The sequence below is a fragment of the Pinus tabuliformis genome, chromosome 2_2 (genome assembly GCF_031772625.1).
Source record: "Pinus tabuliformis cultivar Carrire ecotype Pingquan chromosome 2_2, CPIR1, whole genome shotgun sequence".
NCBI lineage: Eukaryota > Viridiplantae > Streptophyta > Pinopsida > Pinales > Pinaceae > Pinus > Pinus tabuliformis.
In genome coordinates, this window is record NC_142300.1 from 749,744,319 (window position 1) to 749,771,146 (window position 26,828).

General features: G+C 37.8%; 1 pseudogene; it reads right to left on the minus strand.

Moving 5' to 3' along the window:
• LOC149194844 (putative boron transporter 2) overlaps nt 1-26,828 on the minus strand; it is a 79,939-nt pseudogene that overhangs the window by 2,359 nt on the left and 50,752 nt on the right.

A 26,828-nucleotide genomic window follows, 5' to 3' on the forward strand; every position in this document is an offset into this window, starting at 1 on the left:
ATTTAGCAGCCAGGGCTCTTTCCAAGCAATGGAGATTTTAAATGTCCCATGCTCACAGCTCTTTAGGAACAATAGCTTTTTTCCATGAGACCTGAGGAATATTCTTTTTTCTGTTTTTCTCCAGCCCATAGGAATCTGAAACTAAGTCTTCTTACATGTTCCAGGACCTGTTTTGGAATAAAGGAAAAAAACACTCAGTACACAGGGATGCCATCTTCAGTGAGGCGATAAATGCCATTGCTCAGTCCTCTCAGTGAACATATATAAGATAAGTGTTATTTTAGATATTTATTTGAATTACATTATGATTAATTATGTATTTTTGTCTACTACATATGCATGGAACATTAATGGTGTTGTTATATGACTGATGTGGGACGAGAGCTTATTGTTTGGAGGTTTTTGTGGTTGGGTAATTTGACCTGGTTATGCATGGTACTATCATGTACTTGAATTTAGATAAGACAAGGTGCTATGGAGTTGATGCCCCAACTTTTGGGTGACAACACATTGCTAAGATGATATGAGTAGTGTGGCATATGGTTGGGAGGAACATTCGAGGTCTGCAACTAGTTGGTAATATCAGATAAGTGTTATTTTAAATATTTATTTGAATTACATTATGATTAATTATGTATTTTTGTCTACTACATATGCATGGAACATTAATGGTGTTGTTATATGACTGTATTCCTATGCACGAGATCATTGCATTATATAATTCATTTAGATATGGAAAACATATGTATAGGAAATAAAAGAAAAGGAAAATTTCTTGAAAAATCAAGTTATAGGGGTAAGTTTCATTACTACACCCTAGCAAGTGGTTGGGGAAATTACATAGTCTTATCAAAGCCCATCTTTGCAATATTTGGGCCATATGGGTTAAACTTTGCTGATAGAGGAAAATCACATATTGTTGGCAAATTGTTCAATAAAATTCACAAGTAGCAATATGGATAGATTCTCAACTCAAGAGGAAACTGACAGGAATGATAGATATATAGGTTAACTTATTATTATATACTTAGAATTAGCAAAGAGATGGATACATTTTAGTAATGGAGCTACTAATTTCATGTAGACAAGAATTTTGGGAAAATAAGCCTTATTGATGGAAAGAAGAATGGAAAAAAAAAATCCATATTATGGGATCACCAATGAGGTGGCAATGTCAAGTGGTAGTGCCATGTGATGGTTGAGTTGGCATGTGGAGGAGGACAGGTGCCATGACTAGCTTCCATCACAATTCAATGGGATATTAAACCCCCTTTCACCTTGAATTTTGAAGTATATTTATACCATCATATCAAGTAGATTGTGGCCATTAGATCCATCAGGATGCAATTTTTTGTTAAATCACACACATATTGGGGATCCAATGTAGATTTGGGTTGTTGAATCAAGTAGAGCTTGGAAATTAGATCCATCAGGATGCATCTTTGTGTTAAATCATGTTCATGTTAAGGATTTGATGTAGATCTAGCACATCAAGTCGAGTGAATCATGGTTGTTAGATCCATCAGGATTCATTTTTGTGTTAAATGCATGCTTGGAATCTGATGTAGATTTAGGCCATCCAATTGAGTGGATCATAGTTATTATATCCATTTGGAAGCATCTTTATATTGAACCATGCACATGTTGGACATTTGATCTGGATTTCGGCTATCAAATTGAGTAGATTGTAGCCTTCAAATACATTGGAGGTGTAACTCCCATTTAACCTCCACACATGTTGAGATTCGATATGGATATAGGTCATTGGATCAGTGTAATCATATTTGTTGGATCTGATCGGGAGCATAAATAACCATAATCTATCATGCATGTTATAGCTCGACGTAGCATGTGGGTCATTGATCTACCCTAGGAGAAATTGTTAGATCTATAAGTGTGAGGATCAAACACTATCAATTGTTAGATCTACAATTGATCTACTCTAAGATCAATTTTTAGATATACAAGTGTGAGGGTCACACACTATCAATTGTTAGATCTACAATTGATCTACTCCAAGATCAATTGTTAGACCTACAAGTGTGAGAAAACTAGAGAATGAAATTCGCATGTAGTCGCAATGAATAAAGGTCTTCCACATGGAGGGGTGGAAAATGAATTGGGACCCTTCCATATTGGTGGATCTTTAAAAAGGTGCCATGCAAACCATGGGGCCTAGGGGGGACCAAAATTTTAAAAGAAAAGTGGTTGTTTATGTGCCAAGTGTCTAAGGAGAGACATGCAAAGTTAGTTCATTTCTAATGAAAATAAAATTTATATACACATGAATATACTTTCCAACATAAGGAGAATGCATAGAGAAGGGTTGAAAGTGGCTATTATTGGTTTAAAGTACATAAAATCACAAAAAATTCAATAAATTTTATTAAAATTTTGTTGATTTTTTTAGCTATCAACTTGCAGAGCATTTTTTAGGCCTGAACAACATTTGCACATGAAAAATGCCATGAAAATTGCTTGTACATTTCTCATGCATAAGAAATTTATATATATTAAATAAAATAGCTCGAAGAGAGCCTTCCAACAACATATTACATTTGTGAAACCAATCAACTACAAAGGAATTATAACTAAATAATACAAGGGAAAAATAAGTTAGAAATTCACTCTAAGAGATGTATCTTGCAACTAGGGCTGATATTGGGGAATTTAAATAGCCAATAGAAATATCTTGGACAAAGGAACACAACCATGTTGCCGAATTTGAAATTCATGTACACAAAATTTCAAGAAATTAACATAATTTTGTTGTCTAAGAACAAGGAAAATTGGGTAAAATTACCCACAACTTTCACAAGCGTTAACTTTTATCCCAGAACTTTGATTTGGAAGAATACAAAATTAATGGAAAGCTATTGAAAATGAGAATAAATTTATCATCCCAACATTTTAGTTTTTAGCTGGAAAATTCCTCATGAATATAAAAGTAGGTTGTTGGTAGCATGAAGGACAGAATTAACATGAGGAATCGAAGTATGGAGGATCCTCAGGGTTCCTATGGTCATGCATAGGAGGCCATAAGTATGAATATTAGCATGGAAAATGCTAAAACAAATTCAAATGGGCATGTAAGGGGTAGATTAGAGAGAAAAGAGTAGAAGATACAATGAGGAGTCCCAAAATGGAGGTCTTCATATACAAGGATGATAATTAAATGATGATGAGGGAAAAACAACATATTAACACTCAAATTTTACATGGCATAAATAATTTACAAATGAGAATGGACAAGAAATGTGATTCTAGGTAGGAAGAGGAACACCATTCACAATTTAGGGGGGAGGATTCTATAGATTCAAGGCATTCCAAGAGTCCTTGCAGGACTCTAATGAGCATTGTTGATGGATGCCATTGCTCAGTTGGATTGGCATTCTCTGTTTTATAAATAAAATAGTGTAAGCAGAACTATTTTGAGGAGTGCGGAAGGTTTAAGCATGTCTAGTTCCCGTTTTGGGCAAAATGGTGAACATTGAACCTTAGCAAATAACACAGATCCAAAATTATCAAAACTTTCATTTTTCTTTTTATGATCAAAGCAAACCTTTGTCATTGAAGGATCTCCTTTATGATATACCAGTCAAGGATAAAGCTATCCAAGTTTCTTAGTGATAACAACATAATCTTATATGGTCTGGTTAAGAAAAATATTCAAATTCTTCTTGGTTTCTTGCTAAAGATATTTCCTCAATAGGTTTTTAATTTTCATTTTGCAGCATTCTCAGAAATTTTATAATCTGGAGTGTCAAAGAAAGTTATCTCAAGAATGTTCTCAGCTATGATCAAAATTCTAAAGACCTACCTGTTTTTACTGACATCTAAGTGACAAAAATTTTCTCATGTAATTCTTCTTAAAGTTAAATTTTTCAAGGGGTTGTGCTCCAAGTGGGCTATTAGAGCCTGCCAACCCACAACTTCAATGACCAAAATATTCTAGGCAATACAATCAGTACAGAAGAAATATATTTTATAGATATAGTGTCATCGTGCAATACCTGCCAACAGAAAAATTTAAGCCTGACCAGCTTGTAGGACGCTGCAAGTCAGGACTTAGATTTAAAAGTTGTCCTGCCTTTATTACAAAGTTCTATCTAATTTTGTAGCATAAGATATAAGGCTGAGAAACAATGTAGATAAGGCAAGATAATTTCATTTAAGTCTAAAAAAGCCTAACAGATAGGTAAATGGGACGAAGAAGTACAACCAGTGATGCCAATATGTAAGGGAACCCTTATATGGTCTGGTTAAGAAAAATATTCAAATTCTGCTTGGCTTCCTGCTAAAGATATTTTTAGGTTGATTATCCTGGTGCTTATCAAAATACTCCATTATATTCAAAAAAATTGAAGTCACTTTCAAAGAAGGATCTGTAAAATTAATCAATTTGCAATTGTCTTCATCTTGTATATTTTTCTGAAGAGGAAAACAACTATGATCACCCAGTTTTGATTAGTGCAAAAAAATGGGGTTTGACCAACTAGTTTCAACTGAAAATGGCCAAAACCAGTCTCAGCCAGCTGGCTTTGAATACACCGATTTTCATAATTCAATTGGACCTATTTCTCCTTTACCAAAACATTATTTATTTATTTTTAAATACCATATTAGCTACTTTCATTTCATCACTGTGCTTTCCCCTCTTTCATGCAATAGCTTGGGTGTAACAATGTAACACATTTCAAGAGTTAAAAAGCTCCTAATGGCATTTGTTTTATTTGAAGGTTAACCGTGTCTCTTTTTCTTAGGGGTTCTTCCTTTAGAGATAAAGGATTCATGTTACTAGGCCCTAGTAAACCATATCATGCCATAGAAGACACAGCATTTGAGACTTACCTTCTGTCATTGTGTAAAAATTCTGTACAATTCACCTGGTTGTTGATGCATGATTATTCAATGAGATGCATTGTTGAAGGCATCCCTGACAAGAGAGTTAGCATGGTAGAGAAAGGATATATTACCACCTAATATCTCATAATAAAATCTTCAATACTGCCTTCTTTCTCGAAAAATGACTTCTTGGTCTTAAGCACCAGTTAATCAGGTTACGTAGTTTCCCAAGTTATTCACAGCAGACCATAGAATAGAGTTCACTCTAGAGACAATGGTAGCGTGTTGCTAACAAAAATCGCTTTTTGGTCTTGAGCACCAGTGAATATGTTTAGGTAGTCTCCCAGGTTATTCACAACAAACCTCATAACAAAAAATGGTCATCCTGGAGGCATGGGCTCTACATGTCTGAACTATTTACTAGTTTTTATCTCATTACCTACAGCTTGGAAGATTTCTGCTTTTGTATTGCTCCTTTAAATAAACTTAGATATGAGATGCTTTCAGCACTTCTAATTGTTTCCTTTCTTGTTTTTTAACCAATCAGATGGATTGTTTTAAAGTTTGTAGTTATTACAATTTCTTTCTTTTCTATGTCTAGTTTCCTATAAACTATAATTAGTTATGGTTTAAATTTTCTTGTTTAAAGGCTTAGATGTTGGAGAAACTATTGCTTTGCGTTCTACTACCTTGTTGCTTCTGTCATCGAAAGAAAGATGAAGTTTGATGGTCAACACTCTATTTAAACATATAGCTTCATAATGACATCTATCTTGGATATAGCCAGTCAACTGTAGAATAGCAATATTTTTCGCAGTTCTTTGTTTGTTTCTTACACGCTTGCATAAATACACATACAACCCAAAATGTAGTGTTGTCAATTAAGGATAAATCTAAATCAAAACCAGTCTCTGTTTTAAAATAAGAAAAGGATGTCTCAGGAATGATGTGGAGAGAAGAATTGGACCTCTCTTATGCTAAATCACTCCAAAATGCTATCCACCTTGGAGATTTTGAAGGCGCATGGGAGGGCACAACTGCTAAACTGGTAAGATTTTTTTCAAACAGAATCTTGTTGTGGAACTGGACATTGCATTTAAAATTGGGGGAATTGTAGATAAGGCAAGATAATTTTATTTTGAGTCTAAATAAAGCCTAAAAAATAGGTAAATGGGACTAAGAAGTGCAACCAGTGATGCCAATATGTAGGGGCACCCTATGCTACCCCAAAAGCATAAAACAAAATATAACACGATCAAACAAGAGAACATGAACTAAATATGAGATCAAAAAAGTGAAAAGAGGACAGAGTGCAAGAGATTAACTAGAGGCACATAAGACACGATGAAGAGGAAAAGGGTAAAAAGAAGAATCTACTATGGAATCAATCACTGAGAATGATCCCATACACTATCTAACGAGATTGTCTGGGCCCTAAAAAGTACCTATGCCTGAGAGGACCTGGCTAGATGATCCTGGGAGGCATCTGCCAAACATGAGCAGACCTTCTCTACACATTCAAGGGCAGTGAAGTCATGGCTTAAAGTGTGTGCATCATTGAACCTTTTTATGAAATAAATTTGTAACCAAGCAAGCCACTAATTCTAACTTGTATAAGAAAGAATTTGCATTGAAATCTTCTGGCAATTGGAGAGCAAAACCTTCGGATTGGTAGGGTATTGTTCAAAAACACCAATACAAATTGAGAGAAGCCTTATGATAGTGGTTTCAGAGATGCCATTAACATCAACCGTATGGATATTTAAAATTTCTGAGATGATAAATCCACTGCTGCTAAATATCTTGGATCATTCCCTGAATGGTTCAACAATGTAGGCCACTTTGCTTGTTAAAAACGTATTGCCAGTGGTTTATCAAAGTCCAAATGACCAGGGTAAATGGAAAGATAATGTTAAATATGAAAAATAGATTGCATGCTCTGAAAAACATAGCAGAATAAGTGGAAGCAGAGATTCAGACATGGGTAAAATTAAGAGAAAAGAAAATTTTTGCAATGCCCGACATGGTCTAGTCAAATATTATGCGTACTACGAGCAGCTCCAGTGTTGAATATAAAAACAGTCACCGTGGATAAACTTGGTAGCAAAATAAAGCAACATTCAATACAGTTGAGCATACCTTATAAAGTTCTCATATGTTGAAACGCACTCACGTGTTGAATACTATGATCTTTGTTCAACTTTTCTATCACATGTAAAGAGGTCATTATCAGTCATCACTTCCTAAATACGTCCACCATGGTACAAGGCCTCAGCCACCAGAATGGACCATTTTTTGAAAAGTCGATATACCATTCAGGTTAATTCTGAAGCTAAATCTTCTTTCCAAAAGATGAAATCCAAATCAGCATAATGATACTTCTACATGTTTGTTCAGCTTTAGTTAATTCTCTTTTGCTTTTGGGGTAACAGGAAAATGGAGAGAATCTTTAACAAAATTTGATATCCAACCCTTAAAAAAAATTCATGGTCTCTTGCAACCACGGTTATATATGCTTCCAAACCAACGGAAACATTCAGCTTTGGCTGGCAAAGTGATTATCACCCCTGTTCCAACTGCAGGAGGCATGAATCCACCTAATTTGGCCTTCCAGAACAACTGATAATTTGTATCATACTCAGCAACTATCTTCTCCCCTACTTCAAACTTGAAGAAAAACAAGGAATATGAAGCCAACTTACCTTGATTCAAAAGCCGGCTATAGATGGGCAGGACCTGCATAAAGGGGCCTAATTTCTCGCGCTCAGCCAACAATTCTGTCAAGTACCAGCTGTTGTTGCTACTGCTGCAGTGGCATGAGACGTTCAGATCCAAGAAACCATGGATACCAAAACAAGAGAAGAATAAGTGGATTGAAAATGCAAGAATATCGCACCGAAACTACTGTTGCTAACTAGAAAATTAGGATTTGTGAACTATGATCAAAAACCCTATTTCAAAACAATTTTATACAGGATGAATTCGTGAAAACAGGGAGCCAAGGAGCCATATACACCATGAATCCATGAAAACGAGGAGCCATATACATTATGAATCCAGAATTCATGAAAACAAGGGGATGAATCCGTGAAAACAGGGAGCTGCCCTCCATTTGAAAACAAATTAACCTCTGCCCTCCATTTTAAAACAAATCTAACCTCCTAGGACCAAATCGACCCTCACAATTTCACAAACCACTCCCAAATCAGAAAAACCAAACTGTAAATCAGAAATGGTGATTTTGAACTCCAAAACCAGGTGCAAATATCAAAATTGGGCGATTTTAAGGGAATATGATTCGGTTAGTTTATCCACCCTGGGCTAAAATAAAAAAAATTAATTAATTTTTAAATAAAATGAGGGCTAACTGTATAAAAAAGGTTTTTGTTATTTTAATTAAAAATTCGCCCCATTAAAATATAAAAAGCGTTAAATTTTGCCTTTGGGTGATTATTCACACCTAAAATTTACCATGGAAAGAAGTATAGGTGACCCCTGGCAACTCTATATACCATTTTGCCACATTTCCTGTTAGCGTGCACTGAAATAACCTCAACCTGATGGAATCATCTATCAGGGAGTTGGCTGAGCACCATAAGTGAAATGTGGTCACATGTTCTCCCAGGTCTTCACCACTCTTCCCTTCAAACTTTGGAATATCCGAGGGAAGTTTAGTTGGGACCGAAGGCCAAGCCGAATTGTACCTAATTGGATAATTCTTCAAATTAGTTAAGTTTGGCAAATTAAGCGTGGCCAGAAAAGGAAGTCGTGGGGGACCTTGGGAATTCCATCTAGAGTGGGTGGGGTTCCCAAAGGTCTAAAAAGAATGACTTGGATTTTGAAAGGCACTAGGTTGCTCAAAGTAACTCGTAGAGCCTACTGAACCAAAAGGTGGTCCTTGTGGTCCAGTAAAATTCAGAGTTTGACCAACTCCTACTGAAAATCCTCCATAACCAATCAAGTTACCCCCAACGAAGCATTGAAAGGCGCTAACAGCCCCTGATAAGGATTCCATGTGTTAGCAAAGGGTGGAAAACTCTAAAATGAAATAACCGAAGAATATGACACATTCCCTTGTTGGCTGAAGAATTGATTCCCAGCTTGTATCCCACTAATTGCAGGGTTTGTCCAACTCTGGAAGGGGTTACTACCTTGACTTGTAAAAGGAAAAGGCATTGACCCTACTGTCGCATTGGAATGTGGTATATGGCCACCTCCAAATGGGAAACCCTGAAAATAAGTCGATCCACTCATCATGGATGTAGAGGCAGTCAATGGTATGTTCAAAGGAGCTGAAGGAATCCCTTGAGATGGCATTCCAAAAGGGAAAAATCCAAAACTAGATGCAGCAGCTTGAGAACTTCCACTTGTTGACAGAATGGAAGTAGACCAAAATATAGTCATGCTAGGAGTAATAGAAGGGATGGAAATAGTTCCTCCCCCTTGTATAGATATGGGAGTCTGCATGCTCACTACACTCGTCGTAGATGCCATGCTTCCAACAGTGGTTATCGAAGGAATATATGTATGTAAACCTAGGCTCGAAGGCCTACGAGTCGGAGTTCCAACATATAACAAAAAGTCTAGATGGTCAGGAGGAAGAGGAGAATTTGGAGCCACAACTAACTCTGAAAGCTCTTCAACTTCGATATTATCTTCCGACTGGATGAGTACTCGAGAAAGAATTGGTGTGTTCCTTTCTAACTATGTACTGGTGCTAGGTATATCTTGTGAACTAATGCCTCCAAGTGGAGGATCAATCTCCGATGTGCTTGTTGCCACTGGTTGAAAACCACTGGTAGAATCGCTCCTACGCCTTCTAGGAGAAGGCTCCGGTCTTATAGGTCATAGCCCACGAAGTCTCCTAGACCATCGAGATGGTCGTTCAGCCACTTTGAATTATTTAAAAGATCTACTTAAAGACTCAAAAAATTATAAAGCTAGGCTAACTAGGAGCAAAGAACACTCACTAAAATGTCCCTAAAGATATCAGCAATTAAACAACTCTCAAGTATTTCCACTCTGGGTGATTAGGACCGAACACCAAAATATGAGAAAGTTAATAACAAGGGCCTTCTGAAAATAGACTGTGGTAATTACACTCCAGGCCTATTAGCGAAGGTATCAGAGGTAGTTACGCTGAGCTCCAGACAACAGCCTTTGCCGGTGCAAGCCGCCAAGCTTCACAAGGGTGCCCTCCAGAAGTACTGTTGAACGTGATACAACGTCAACCTTAGGTGCCACAGGATTCCCCTCCACAACCACTTGTGTGGTCCCTAGGATAGGCAACTATGGTCACCAGCTCGTATCAGAAGCTGAGCAAAACAATCATGAGGTAAGATCCGACAAATAAGAGAGGGGTTATCTCTCGTCCTTATCTTCACTAACCCTTGTGATTTACTCGTAGTTACGGAGTTTTCCCAGTCTCCCTAACGTTATTGGATTTCGCTCATTAATCAAACTTCTATGTTTTGTAATTTAGAGCAGTCTTCGAGAGTTAACTCTCCTCTCGCCTAATCCAAGGCCCTAATAAACCTAATCTTGTTGGTGTATTCTGATGACAATACACAATTTCTAGTTTATTTTAATTAAGAACTTGATTTTAATGGTTGTTCTTTTAAGTCAAGGGTATAGATGGAATGAAACCAATGGTGTTTGTATGATGCAAAAGAAATCACCGAAAAACTAACTACATGAATGCAATCATTTGTTCTTTGATGAAAAGAGATCTCTACGTGGGTTGTACGAAACTTCTATAAAGCAAAATACTTTTTCTTTTTCTTTTCTTGAAACGTACTTCACACACCCAAAAAATAAAAAAACTACGAATGCTTTAACAATTGAAACTACCCTAATGCAGGGTATAATGAAGATGCAAGATCCTAAACCAGTCTAAAAAAGTGAAAGCAATTGTTTATAACTATCAATGAGCCAACTTAAGTATTGAAGAGGATACAAATTTTTAACAAAAAATTCTTTCCAAACAAGAAGGACAAATTGTAAAAGATCGCAATTCACTTTCAAAAACCAAAAGAAACCAAAATCAAACTTGGCAAAAGAAAACAAAAACAATGTTTTTTATATCTTTTCTTTTTCAAGAAACAACCGAAACAACTTTTTGAAATCACTCAAAATGTTATTAAAACTCAAAGATAGAAAAAAGAGCTCAAGGAGTCTTTGCAAGTTACAAACTCGAAAATGAATGAAAACTTGAGCAGAAAGGCTTCAACTTGTACTAAACGACCCAAACAGCAGCAAAGAGCTTGACAAACTGACCAAGAAGCCAGTTACTTTCAAATTTGTCAAAAAGACTTTCGAAAAGCAAGAAAACATAGAAGGCCACAAAACAAAGGAAAGCAAAGCAAGTAGATCAAAAACCGAGCTTGACACTAAAATTGAAAACAATCTCCTATTCTGGAGGTCTAGAACAATCAAGAACTTTTGAATGAAGTCTTGTGTGCCAAAACACCAATTACAAACTCAATCAAAAAGGAAACCTAAGACAAATATTTTCAACGAGGAAGAGATTTCGAAACAGTAAGCTTGCAGAATAATGAAATTCTTCAGACAGAAATTGACCACACAGAGACTAAACAGACTAGGCAACAAATCTTTCTGGGCAGAGATATTTGAAAAAACAATGCAAAATTGGTATACGTGACTATGTTCAAGCACATAGGAGTGTACACGTGTTTCTGATATAGGAAACTCACGTATACACGGGTTCACTTCATAGAAACAAGCATGTGTACGCTATTGTAAACAGAGTAAAAGGCGTATACAAAGCTTTGCAAGAAAAGAAAAAAACAAAGCCAGATCAAAAAGATCAGACTTAAGGTCTGAGACTCTAGTAGACCAAATAAGACCGTAACAGCAAACAAACCAAAGACCGAGCCTTGATTGACACTGAAGAACCCAAACTAGGAATAACAAGATTGTTATCCCGAGTAGAGTCGCCAACTTTGTTTTGGGAATAAGTACCCTAGGGCTTTGTGTTAGAACCCCAACAGAGCAGAAGCAAACTACAATAAGAAACACTCATAAAACTCAGGAAAAATGCTTATATAACCAAACTACGTAAGAGCGACTGTACCCATATTTCCTTCATTCGAGTAGGTCCCACAAGTTTCAGACCCTCTCTAACTCCTGATGTTCTTCAAACCTAAAAATCATTCAATTGGAACATACATAGTAGTATAGAAGTAAAGCATATTCACAAAATTTGACTTTATATCATATAAGAAAATGATTGATCATACATCAAAACAACATTCATATATGAATTACAACATAATTTGATGCATAAACAAAGTTAATTTCAGAAATAAGACAACATTTATTTTATTGCAGTAAGCTATAAATAACATGGAGAGAATTCACCTGAGTCTTCTTCTTCCGGCTCTAAGCAAAACTGTCCTCCGAATTCATCCTGTCCCAACCTTCAACAACCTTCTTCCATAACCAACACCATGATATCTCAAGCAAGAAGGAGAATATCTATAATCAAGGAAACAAGGGTTTCCTGAAGCTTGGGGAAGTGCATGAGGCACAGGGATTCATCAGACTCAGTCAGGGATAATCTCAGTATAATAACTCTATCTCTTCTCCTCCTTTAGGCCTTCCCATAGAAGTCTATTTATACATCTCCCAATTAGTTTTTTAGTTGGGAAACAGTTGGGCCATGGGCAATAGGAGGTAATCAATAGGTAAAACCCATGAACTCCACCCATAATTAAGGAAATTTATTTTTTTAATTGTCTTAACACACATACGCAGTTGGGTATTGACTAACCCATGTGTACACGCTTTTATCTCAGCGCAAAGTAGCGTACATGGAATAAAACATTGTTTTTAATATATTTGGACCATGTCTAGAAGGAGGGGTTTCCCTAGGCCATAAAACAAGCATCACAAATACCAAGGGTGGTAAATGGTGCTATAACACTAGGGGAGTAGCTTGCGGCTAGTGACTGTTCAATACACAGTCTCAGCCTCCTTAGACTAAGGTGGATACTACGCATTCAATTGCCTCGGTGGCCAAGGGAGATTGATCCTTGGAACTTCACAATGCACAGTTGGGATTTCCAAGTACTGTGCATTGTGAAACATCAGAGGCCAAGAATCAAGCTTGAGCCTTTTACTTGCACAATGCTCAGCTAGACAAGGAAACTTCTAGCCAAGGGAAGGGCAGATCTGCCCAGAAAGAGTATGGGAAACTAGCATATATGAATGATGGTGCAAGTTAAAGTGAATATCTGAATAACTATATATGGATCAGTGTAAATTAAGTGCATAAGATCAACATGAAAGGAAACAACAAACATGCACGGAGAGTCACCAAAACAGTGACCACTAATGGGAAAAAACAAGAAATTTGATGCGACACTTGTGAAAGGTGAATGACAGAATGAACCAACACTTGTAAAAGCTAATATAAGCTAAAATTCCAGTAGCCATGAAAATATACAAGAAAAAAAAAGTACTCACAAAAGCGAAATGACAAAAAGTGATAGAAAAAGAAAAAAAAGACGACAAAAGAAAAATCCACCAGGAAGAGCACCAAAAACTCCAACAAAGGCTCCTTGATCTCCTTGGGAAGGATAGAACTATAATATTGAATGTGAAAATGAGATCTATGGGTGTCCATTATATATATTTAGATCGATTAGGGTTTATGACGCATATGTCTAAAATCAAAGAAACAATGGCACTTGATGAAATTCCAAAAATAACAAGTGTTTCATCCTTTGGGAAAGTAATTATCTAGTTCCTTCTTTCTAGGGATTCTTTTTTTCTTTTTTGGGAAAACTTGAAATCACACTACCAAGGAAGATTGCATAGTACAACAACTAGGAGACTTCTTGACTCAGTCCATTGTTTAATTTTTTTTGCTGAAGAGATGCTTTGTGTAGTTTCTGGGTTTAAGGTTGTGTTTCAATCAAGGATTGTGTAGTTTCTAAGCTCAAGGTAAGCCTTCCTGTCTAGATTGCGCAATTCCAATCATCAAGTCTGCCCTACCTTCCAAGATTGCACAGTTTCTGGAGGCAAGTCCAACAATGCTGCAAGGTCAAGTCAAGAGTTGGCTTGTGACTGAAAGATATCAAACTGGGATCAATATCTCCCAGGTAAAGCATTAAAACATAAGTCTTTGTCATAACATGAATACTTGATGATAGTGAAAGATAAGCTCCTATGGACAAAGGGGAAGGCTCTAAAATGAAAGCATGGACAAAATTTTGGAGGATGGTTGAAGCATCTATAACACTTGTCGACACACTGGTAGAACTCCAACTCTTTATATGGATCTTAGCTCATGTAAAATAGGTCTAACTCTTAAGGAAGTATTGTTTAGTTCATTGATCTCCATAACTCCTTAACTTAGCTTACGTTAAAGATATAGTCCCTACCATTCTCTTCATCGTTGACACACTACAAATGGAAGTCGAACTCAGTTGTTTCAATTAGGGACAAGGGGTGTATAGATACATAAGTGAAGCAGGATTGTCAGACTCTTGGTTTTCATCTCTAGTGTTTCTCCAATGCCAACATGCCTGGACAGTACCCCGACAGAGTTACTTCAAGGACACAAACATTCCTCCTCTGCCAGCGAGCCTGGACAGTACCCTGGTGGAGTTACTTGCTTCACCTCTCTGAACAAGAAACATTTCTCTTCTTTCACCTTTTATCATATTTTTTTCTTTTTTTGTATTTGTTCAAAGAATTGTGCATAGTAACTTATTGATTTAATGAGGCAGAAGATTGATCCCGACTTTTTTAGAGCAATAGAGGTTGTGCCTTTAGAGAAGGATATTTATACACATCTGAAATACAGTTCACTTGTTAAATTTTCCTCACCTCATCAATCTACTCGACTTAGTTGACAGGAAAAAACCAAACAATTATAAAAACCGATTAGAGTAGGCGGTACTATTTATAGATTTAAGAATCATTAGTCCAATATGGTTTTCTCAAAAAAGAATGTATTTTCCATCAGGGTATCAATGACTAAATGGTGCAAGCTCCATGAAAAGAGATGAAATAAATAGGTAACCAAGCATTAACAGGAGCATAATTTCCTCCCGAACTTCACCATGCTTGCTTCAGAAACCAAACACAGTCTCATGCGGAAGTTATCCTACAACAAAATGAAAGGAAAGGGGTAGGATGGAAAGTAAATCGAAACAAAACAAATGAACTACTCCTACTCCTAAACTAATCGGGAATAGGCCAAGCTTACATAAAATAAAACTTCTGTTATAACCACCGATGCATGGACTGACCTATATAGTTGAGAGAATCCATATCAAGAAATATATTCAAGCACAAAAACATACAAGAAATATAAATGGATACATACCTTGTCATTCAAAGAGTGAAAGTGCACACTAAAAAATAGAAAAAGAAAGCTCCTGCAAGACACTCTACAGATGTATGATGGTGCTTGCGCACATTGCAACAACAAGACATGAAAGAGAGATATTTCAAACTTCTAAACTTGGAAAACATAAAAAGGAGAAAAAATTACATTTCACAACATAGATTTCCAGGTATGATTCCTCTAATGACTGAGAGATAGGATTGCGGAAAACAAATGGAGGATGTGAAAATTGAGGTATGGATGGATTTTCAATTTTCACGATCGAATGATGAGGATCCTTGAGAGATATAGGACTATTTTGATCAAAGCCATAAATAATCTTAAGGCTGTGAGAACTTGACATAAGAATTAGCTCCACTAAAGTGCCTCAAAAACTTGCCAAAATTCCAAGACGTCGCATGGTTGATAACTAAAAACCGATGGCTTACAAATATCGACAGTGGAAAAATCAAAGTCATGACCAGATGATTCAATGAATATATCATGACAACCATGATCATATTGTTCATCATTATAAAAAAATGCATCCTCATGATTTGATGAATCGTAAATAGGGGAATATTTGAAGCAAGAAATGTCCCCCTCTTTTTATTCAGAATGATCAAATGATTTATTGGAAAGATCAAGAAGAGAAGATTCTTCCTCTTTGTGTTCAGATGAAAAAATTACACTCCACAAGTTCTGAGTGTGATATGAATTAAGATCGTCATAAACTAATTCTTTGAAATATTCAACCGGTGTGAGAGAATCGTGAAATTTGTTAGGATAATGTGAGAGAGGGGAAGAAGGAAGAAGATTAACCTTCATCACATATTCTTGTTCAGAAATAGAATCCCACAGATACTCATCATACATGATATTTCAAATTGGATGGTCAAGGCTAAGTCCATCCTAAGATTGATACTCATGAACATCATAAGCGATTGGCATAGGTGAACACAACAATAGACAATCGGGAGGACTAAAAGAATAAATGGATGGAGGTCAAGGAGAAAAATCATCACCGGAAAAATTAAACTCATAGTCTAAATTGATGTTTGAATTATGAATACGCGGGGTTCGAGAAGATGGTGGAAGATCAACATATGGATTCTTAAGTTCTCCAACCTCAACCTGCATAAATGGAGCTTCTTGATGAGGGGAAGAAGAAGAGACACTCGGAATGACAACTTCCTTCATCGTATATTTGGAAGCACCATAACCAATGTATGTGAGTATACTTTTCAATGATTCATATTTTTTTGGATTCATCATAGTATGAACAAAAAAAATTAATTTCTCTTTCATAAAATTCCAATCAATATCATCTTTAGAAAATTCTAAACAAAAATGAATAAAATGATCGTGAAAAATGTTAAGCGATTCATCAGGTGCTTTTCGCAAATTCATGATTTTCTTGAAAAAAAAATTGTAACCATAACTATAAAAGGTGTGGTAGAGCTCTTTCACAAGATGTTCAAAAGAGCATATGGAAGTGGTTGGTAATGTTTAACACCATTTCTTGACCTGTGCTTTGAATGTGAGAATGAAAAATGTCCAAGCAACATCCTCGTAGTGTGTAAATGTGTTTAGTGCAGAATTCAAGGAAGTGAGCAGTGTGCTCAAGAATGGTTGTTTCACCCTCACCATAAAATTTCAAATTCAACAAGTCATTGATTATTCCCACGGGTACTTTCATATTTGCAGTTCTAGAAAAACATGTCGGGGTTAAGATATGGGAAGAAGCCATTAAAGATACATAAAGTTAAAACATACTTCATGAGCTCATATTTTCATTTAGCCCTCCTTCTAGCACCAGAAATGTTGATGGTGTTGGACCCATAAAAATTCAGAGGTCTCCTCACACATAACAATAATAGTCCTACTATATTCACAACATATGCATGAAAATGTGTCAAATCTGAGCTTTTATTTAAAGTGAAAGTTCAATCATACATATACCGTTGATGAACCACTAGCGCCAAGAGGGGAACATGGAGTCTACACCTGCTCCTCCAAAGAAAGATACTCCCTTTATGCTACAGATAAGTCAAGGTTGTCATCAAACTCCCAAGCTCCTGATTCGAAGCTAAACGCCTAAACAAAAGCTTGGCTCCCAAAATCCATTTACATGAGTTATGAGCGTATATTTATAACAAAAGGAGTGACTTTTAATTTCCACTTGTGACCCTTGGACTTTCCTCATGACTCTTCGTCTTCTTTACAAAATGACTTTTGAACTTCATTACATCATGACTCTTGACATTCTACAGTTGACAATTGGAGTTTCACTTAAAAATTAATTACAAAAGGATATTACAATACACTTGTACCCATACAAGACAAAATTTGGTAGAGCTAACTAGAAAACCTAATAAGACAAAATTCAAGCTTGAGTTTTTGGAAACTCCAGCTCAAAAACTTCCACTTATATATTCTTGGTCACATACTGGTGCCAAGATTTGTAATGCATGATGACTTCCCCAAACTGTGCGATGGGATCAGGCTGATAGTGGACTCTAGCCTCCATGGCATCCAAGTACACATATTTGGAACTAGTATGGATTTCCTTCTTTAGTAGGAGCATCATAGTATTGATTCTAACAAAGCCACCAATGTAGTTCTACACGTTCTACCTGTTTACCTCAATATATTCCTTGGTAGCGATTTGTCTAAAGCAGTACAAGTATTCTTCCACCTCTTGCCTAACCTGATTCCTGGGTTTCGCTTCAATGAGTGATCTTACTTATGGGATCTTGTGCAATTTCACAAAGAAATCCATGCTATTGTACAATCATGCATATGAGGCATGAATTTTTGCAATGAATGAGGCGAGTTGTTTGTTTCTCTATATGATCATCCATGCTTGTGCTTTCTCCAACTTTGGTTGTTTCCTTGCTTTCTTCGCTGATTCGAGCAATGCCCCTTTGTACGACATTGTCCATTCATTCACAGAAGCGATGGCTATCTGGATAGTCTTAATAGCTTCAACATTTTCCTTGCACTTCTACTGCATGCCATGAAAGTGGACAATTGCCTTACCCACAGTGACAAGTTCTTCATACAAGCTACCATAGTTTCTCCTAATGTTGATACTTCACCAAGTATGACTGCCTTAGGTTCTTCCAGATAAAATTACGTAGGAGCTCCTTTCTAAACCTCTATTGAGAGATATTCAACTTCTTTCCTTGCAGCGTGTAACTTATTTTCCAACTATTTATTCTTTCCCATCAGATAGTCCGTGTTTGAATTTGTAGCACTAATGAAGGCCAAGTTGGCTATGACAATGGCACTTTTATTTCTTCTAGTGTTTGTCGCAATCACCCTTTCTCTGATCAATGGAGGAGATGCGAGGCAATTTGGAAAATATGTATTCCTCACTTGTACAATATTTTTTTGAAGCTGGTCATAAGTCAAATTGTATGTGTCCATGACTGGACCGTCATCAAAACAAATAATTTCCTCTTCCCTACTTGGAGCTTTCTCTACTACCAGAGGATGGGGAGACTAAATGTTGACCTATTGTGTAATTGGAATTAGATCAACATCTTGGTTTTGTTGTTCTTGTTCAACCTATATTTCTTGGATCTCGATCATCTCTTCAATCTCTTGAATGATATCCTTGTCCTACCTATGTTTCCTCTCCTCCTCTAGCTATCAGTTCTCTTTAAGTAGGACTAGATCTTCTTTCATCTTGTAGCTTCTCTCTCCTCCTCGAATGTATGCAAATTTTCTCATATTGTTCTCGCGCACTGGGATGTTCCCTTTCATTGGTACTTCTTTTGGAGTGACTTATTTCTATGGAGTAACCTACGATGTTCCACCGAAGAAAATTTTCTCATACTATTCTGGTGCACTGGGATGTGCCCTTTCACTGGTACTACCTCTCGAGTTAATTTTCTTGTATTGTCCTCACACACTAGGACGTGTCCTTTCGATGGTACTTCCTCTGGAGTGACTTATTTCTATGGAGTAACCTGTGATGTTCAAGAAAATCTGACTGGTATGGGGACTTTGAGGCACTGTAACAATTCTTCCATGCTTCGTCCTTATGTTTTTGAAATTTATCGCTTAGACACTGATAATGAATCCTCATACAGTCGTCCTTATAAGCATTCCTTCGATTATATAGATTGAAATCCAAACAACCGAATGTGAATTTATCTATTGCATTGCCTTTGGTTTCTAGAAATTTTAGATTCTTGATTTTGTACAATATGATCTGCATAGCAAGACCAGGCCAAGGTTCATTCTTATTCCTATGCAAAGTTGCTGACAACCCTGTGGAGACATGGTATGCAACTTCTTGCATGACTAATTTATCGACGAGATACCTTGGAAAAAGATGTGGATACTTCTGTCCATCGAACACTCTGAGGAAAGTGTCATCCGGTGAGGAAAACTAATCTTTTATCTCTGACATTGCTTCCATTGTCCACGTGACATGCAAGGTGGCTCTTACTCAGAGATAAACTTATACAATGCAATGAGGAAGTGACCAATCATATTTTACATTTATTCTCTATGGTTGCACTCTGAAATCAATTTACAATAAATGTGCATGGTAACATCTCATGGTGTCCAAGTCTAATTCATGTCTGATAATGGATTGTGGGTGCAAATTACATCCAGTATATAGGAAGACATGTAAAATCTAGCTTGCTTTCTCATGGGAGGGTTGAGGGTATTAGGTACATGGATCCTTAGTTGTTGAGCCAACAATTTTGACCAGTTGAATGGTCTTCCTTCATTCACAACCTGGTTCAGTAAGAATTCCCACCCTTCAAGGAAGGATTTAGTGCTTTGTTGAACATAGATTGTGCAACATAGAACTATCAAGAGCTGATAGGCCCTCGTTTTTGTCTTGTAGGTGTTGGTGGGTGTCTAGACGAACATTGTTGGCTCTTTAATCCAGCTTTCGATAATATCCTTGGTGCTCAAGTAGTTGGCGGCAACATAAAAGTAAGAATCCATGAGTGATTCCGGATCCGAAAAATGGTACATGAGATGATAATTCCTTGCCAGAAAAGAAGAAAGCCTTTGTCTATTGGTGTTGCTGAGAGTCATAGTCTTTGGAACTATATGAGATAATATCCAAATGATGATGTCTGCACATGAAAAACCTAGATAGATGCATGCAATCTTATGTGACCCTGACCTTTGGACATTGATAAACATATGTTAGTCTTCAAGGTCTGCTTTTAAGCATCTTACTGATATTGCTTCATTCACTTTCTCTATGAACAATTGAGTATGTGAGAAAATTGGCAAGTTCATTGGTGTACTCTAAACTGCCTCCCCAATGATGCTTTCTATACTATCCTTTGAGGCATGAATATTTGGTGCCATGATGTTAATGATTGATGAAGATAAGTGCTCAACAAGTGCAATACCTGCAGGAGGAAAATTCACTCATGGAAAAGATGAATTAACTTTAGCAAGATGACTCACAAAGCAAGATCACAGTAGCAAGTACTGGCTGCCAAGAAAAATTATGCAATTCTTGAGGTGAAGGAGGGATATTGGCTTCCCGAACTACGCATTGTGCAATCTCAACAACCAAGGGAGTAGCTTGAGGCTAGAGACTACGCAATGTGCAGTCTCATCTTGGGCATACTGTTATAGACATTTTTGGGCACTACAACCCCAAGCATGAAATGTCCATAAACCAAGGGCTCCTAAGTCCCTAAAAGTGTTGTTCTAACCCCTAAAGGAACAAGGTCAACTGATTACAACTTCTCCCAGAAGTTCTCCATGAAAAACTGCTCAGACTTGCTCAAAACAGGATCATTTCAGCTGCTCAACAGGCCAGGTGCGTTGCATCTCACCTAAGTACACTATGTGGGTGTGTTGCATTTCAAAAAGCCCTTCTATGGGGTGCGATGGGCGAGAAATGACAAATGGCAGTGTCATTCCGCGAGGTGGAGAGGCAATGGAAGCTTCCAGAAACTTCTCCTGTGACACTTGCCTCTCTGAATTCGACCAAGGATGAGTAAGAGATCATCAATCTCCAAGTGGAAGCAAGAACTATCAGAGAGAAGACACTAATCAAATCATAATCTGACTCATCTCCATTATAGATATCTATATATGGATCCCTCATCCAAAAGATCCAGAGGCTGGAATTTTGCATATTGTAAGGAATTGTTGTTGGTTTCTTGAGACAAACATCAGATTGTTGGGTGATCTAAGCTTTGTATGAGGTGAAGAGGGGCTTCCTTGCTGAGAGGTTGATGCTGGGTCAGAACAAGTGGTTGTAACTCCTCTTGGCTTTTTCTTTGTTTATCAATAAAAGCTATTCAAGTTTTCCTCCATACTCTTGTGTCATTTATGTTTGCTGCATTTGTATGGTCAATTTACATCTGATCCTAGATTGTTTATGATTATAGATCCATGTCTTTATATAGTGTTATGCTACTGTGATCTTACAGGTACTCTGTGAAGCTGGGCGTGCAAGGGAACAAGTAGCGAAAGACTATCAAGGAAGAGAGGAATCAAACCAGGAGATTAGCGCAAGACAAAGGTTGGTCTTCTTTGTTCCTCTCTATATATACTTTATAAAGGAAAAACGAAAGTAGCTTTACTGTGTTTGTTTCTAAGGTAGCTATCACACCTTAGTGGGATAAGCAGTTCTGAGTAGACACTTTTCCCTGTAACAAAATGGCGACTCCGCTGGGGACGAATTAGTTTGTTTGTTTATCTTCCTTGTTGTCTATTTCATAAACTTACAGACGGAGTCTGAAGTTGTGCCAGGTAGCATTCGAACTGCATTTTCCATAGCAAATGAAAAGTAGATAAATGCCACTTCAGTCCATCTCCGGGATCTATTTATGATTTAAACAACTGATTCACAAACTCTCTGATTGCCCTTGTGATAGCTCTTAGATCCTCCTTAGATCTACCCCTGATTGTTGAATTACTGATTACCTTTTGCTCAGCCAAAACCCATGAACTGAACTGCAAACTGTGACCCGGAACCCAAGCAAAGTCTCGTTTCTGGCCCAGCGCAGGTACTGTTCTGAGAATCTGAAATTCAGCGCACTTCCCGAGTGTAGAAGGTGCGCTGCATTTCAAATTCCCTATGTTACAGGTGCGCTGATCAGGCTAGGCTTTGTGCAGTTTTGGTTTCTGTGATTCATTCTTTCCAGTTCTATTCCTAAATTTTGTTGCCTGTGATCAGTATATGTCTGTTTGAAACTCCTTTTCCTTGCTGTTATTCCGCCTCCTTTGTACAAAAGAACTGTAAATGTTTTTGTGTGTTTGTTGAGTCATTTTCAGTTCTCCTTTGCAAAAGTAGCGTAATCGTACTGTCGTCCTTTGATTTGAAACTGTCGCAAGTGTCGATTTCAATCATAGGAAAGAGTTTGATTGCTGTTGATAGTCGATTAACCTATTACTATTGTTTTTGGTCTGAATTTGTAATTTTTCTAGTGTCAAAACGAGAATTCATTTCAAAATCGTAAGGTGTTGTGATCGTCTCTATTTTTTATTTCGAAAAGAAACTTGTTGATATTTGTCGCTTGAAAAGAAATTCAGATTTGTGCATCAACTTTCTTCTTATCATTCATATACTAAGAAAGTCGAAAACAAATACATGCATGTGCATTTGCATTTAGATAGTCTGATTGGTTTGATTTAGGAAAGTGCATTTAGAGTATGCTCTTTGCTCTTTGTGAAAGAATTTTGTCTTTCTTTCCTTAGTAGCTAGGATTTTCATTGCACAAAGAAGATAAAAAGATTGTTTATCATATTAGATTGAATTTTAGGAATTACATCTACATCTCGCGGTGAACCTGAAAGGAAAACTTCATAAACAAGATCAACTATAAAATAAATTCAATGAATCTAACAACGCTTTGGAACCTAACGCACAACATTTAGAAGTCTAGGCTAGAGACATATTCCAGCGTCGTAAAGCTTGGTAACTGTTGTTCTCGCTGATGGTTGGGTGCTTCCTCCACTTTGAGACAATAAGTGCCAGTATGGACTTGTGCTCCCACGTACCGTCGAGTATATTTTGGGAGACCACAATAGGCTTAATCCTTTATCCATAGGAAGTCGTGTCTGCCGCCCTATCGATCGCAATGCACTGAACATAGCATTCGGGAAGATTGACTGCCATACCGTAAAAAGTATTCTGCAGTTTTGCGATTGGTTTGGTAATCCCTCTACCTAGATTTCCAGAACAGTCCCTTTCGTTCCTTTTCAGTCTCTTTAATAGAAAAGGTCCATCTGAGCACTTGTCACTTCAGGCTCATTAAAAATCGAAGGAGACTAGAGTCATCTTTTGTTTTTTCTTGACTCTTAAAAATTGAAAAAACAAGTTGTGTCAAAGCGTCTAAAATTCATTTAATTTGGAAACATACTTCCCCTTTATTTTTAGTTGATCGAGTAATCTGCAATCATGGAAGAAAGTCAATTGAAACCCCATCGTTCGCGGAGGCTTACGAGTCAACCATCTTTGTCTCCAGAATCGAAGCTAGTACGGACAAAGCGAACTCGTTTAACCGGTTCCAAATCTCCTGTTAAAGTTAGAACAAGTGTTCCAACAACATCAGAGACTCCGGTTACTCCAAACATTTCTGGAATCCCTGCCTCTACAGAAGAAGCTTAGCAGCCACAGAAGGATAGTAGTATTGATCCTAGTCTGAGGGTAAACACTTGTGTTACCGAACCAGTTCCATTTACAACCGGTTCGGAGAGTCTTTCTCCTCAAACATCTGTCGCTGCCGATTCCATACCTTCTTCGGCACCATAAATATTCTACGGACCTGACAGTATACCCCTTCCACCTGGTTTGATTGCCATAGAAGAGATTGTGGAAGATCCTCCAACTAGTACTCCATCGCAATTTAGAGTCGGGATCACTCTGTTTCCTTCTTCGTTAGAAGTTAGTCTACCGCCAGCGGAAGCTCCTGTAGAATCGCTAGGTAATCTTTTGGATAGACTAGAAATGTCTGAACAACCATCAACATCTAGGACTGTGTCGTCTGACACATCGACGGCAGAACCCCCTGCTATCACTCCAACAATGTTCGCCGGTATACCATCTGTCCCAACTAGCTCTCAATCGCTAGAAGGAGCCCACTCAGGGGCCATTTCGACAGTATGGTCTGTTCCTGTTTGTTCATCCGGATTAATATCCGGAAACTCTTATGTTGAGTCTCAACAAATTGATCCATTTGGAGGTCAATTTGGGCAGTCCGGCCCACAAGGGAAAACTATTCCCTTGAGTTCTAGATTACCACCATATGGGGAGCAGTATGCCCTTTCATTATCCCCTCCAGGGGGACAACCATACGGGAGTTCACGACAAAATTCGGGTTATGTTGAAATTACTTCAAGCGGTTGGGTACCGATACTACATCAACAACCAAGAGTTTTATATTCGATGCAACAATGCTTACCTATGTCAAATATACCAACTACGCCAGCTATTGTGACGGTGTCGCAAGTTTAAGCGCTGCCCATTGTATGCCAACCCCAGGTTTCTCAGGTTGTAATGCAATAGCCACTTGACCCTGCGACTCAACCACAATCGCCGACTGGTGGAATGACACAGGTTCAGACGGGTACAATTACCCCTCATCTTGGTCAAACAGTTAGTATCGGGCAACAGCACATGGCATCACAACCATGGCTAATACAATACCAACAACCGCAATTCCAACAAGTATACCAAGGTTCTGAGCAACAAATCTTTGCAAATAGTGGGCAGCCGTTTATTCAAAACGGTCAAAATCAACCATTTTACAATGGTCATGCCCACCAACCTTACCAAAGTTACCAGCATCAAATGCATTATGTCGGTATGCAAAGACCAACTGCTCAGGCAATCCCATCTTATCCTGGGTATGCTTCACCTAACCTGAATCAACAGTTACCCTTCGTGGCAACTTTAGAGTTACTTGATTTAAATCGGTTAACAAACGATCCAATCGCTTACGCCCCTTGGTGGCCAGCGATTCCGCATAAAATTCCATCAGATATTCCTAAATTTAATGGAAATCCGGGTGAAGATCCGTCGAATCATGTGATGACCTTTCATCTGTGGTGTTCATCAAACACCCTAAACGATGATTCGATTAGGCTTCGCCTTTTTCAGAGGACGTTGACTGGTCCGGCAGAAAAATGGTACATCGAATTGCCTAGAGCTTCATTCGACAACTTCGGTACCTTAGCCACAACCTTTTAACCCATTTTCAATTACCAATAAGGTACGAAACAGGAACAGAACTCCTTACCAACTTCAAACAGACGACGGCCACTCACATATCTGATCATATACATGAGTGGCGACGTCGTCGTAGAATGGTAAAAACGTATGTTCCCGATCAGCTCTTAGCTGAATGGTTTATCAAGTCATTACTACCTTCCATCATGGAAGATGTGGCAAAAGGGGGAGTCGTAACAGAAGAGCAAGTTATCGCTCGTGCGCAATATTTGGACTTGATTTACACTCAGTCCAGCACGCTCTACGATAAAATACCTGACGCCCCTAGACAGGAATTCTCAGCTCCTCATCCTCCTAAATCAAACAATGAATCTCATGCCGGTGATGGCGTGATTGGTGCAACAGACACGAAATCGAAAAAGGCTACATCCAAAAAGGCCCGTAAGATTTCAGGTCAAAATGCAAAAGATGAACTTCTTGCCTCAGAAGTAAATGTTGTATCGACAGATAAAGGCAAAGAAACCAAGCAACCAGGGGGCAAGAAGAAATGCAAAGGGAAGAAGAAGAAACAGGAAGAATCATCACCTGAAAAATCTTCTGCAAACCCTCCTGGAAATAGGAAACCAAAAAATCCATGCTTTATATGCGATGAGGATCATTGGACCGCGGATTGTCCACACAGAGCTGAGAATAAAAAATTCTTCAAGAATTCAAAAACCTCCGCAGTGTTAAGTGATCCTTTTCCAAATCCATGAACAAATCTGGTTGACAGTGGAAATGCTTCCCCATCTCAAGTGCTAATGTTGTCGGTTTCAAAACAGCAGAATGATGCTTTGATATCGACGAGGAACAAAGATTATGGGAATCCACAGCTGTCGAACAACAAGGATAAAGATCAACCTAGTAGTTCGACAACAACTTCGACAGAAGTTGCGCCGCCCATCATTCCTGAACTGAAAATAAAACCGCCAAAGGGAGTAGTACACAAATCGACATTTAATCCTCGTGCTAGAGCAGCACAGCATTATAATATAGTGGAAGATTTGGCCCAATCGCCATCCACTATGTCGACTCTTGAAGTACTACGAAACTGCCCATCCCAAAAGCAGGCTTTATTATCGGCCATTGGTGGGATAGACCCAAAGGATTCCAATCTTGTATCCTTCGATCATAAAGGATACGATCCTCAATTACCAGCTCAACTAGCTTTCCTTGTTCAAGTGAAATCCCTCAACAAAACTGTTCATCGAACAATTATTGATGAGGGGGCATCTACATGCATTATGTCGATGAGTTGCTGGAAAAATTTAGGATCTCCAACCTTGTCGCGATCTTCGACGACATTAAAAGCATTTGATGGAAGAACATATACCCCATATGGTATTCTAAGTAACTTGAAGGTTGAACTAGGAGGAAAAACAATAGAAATAGATGTTGAGTTAATCGACGGAA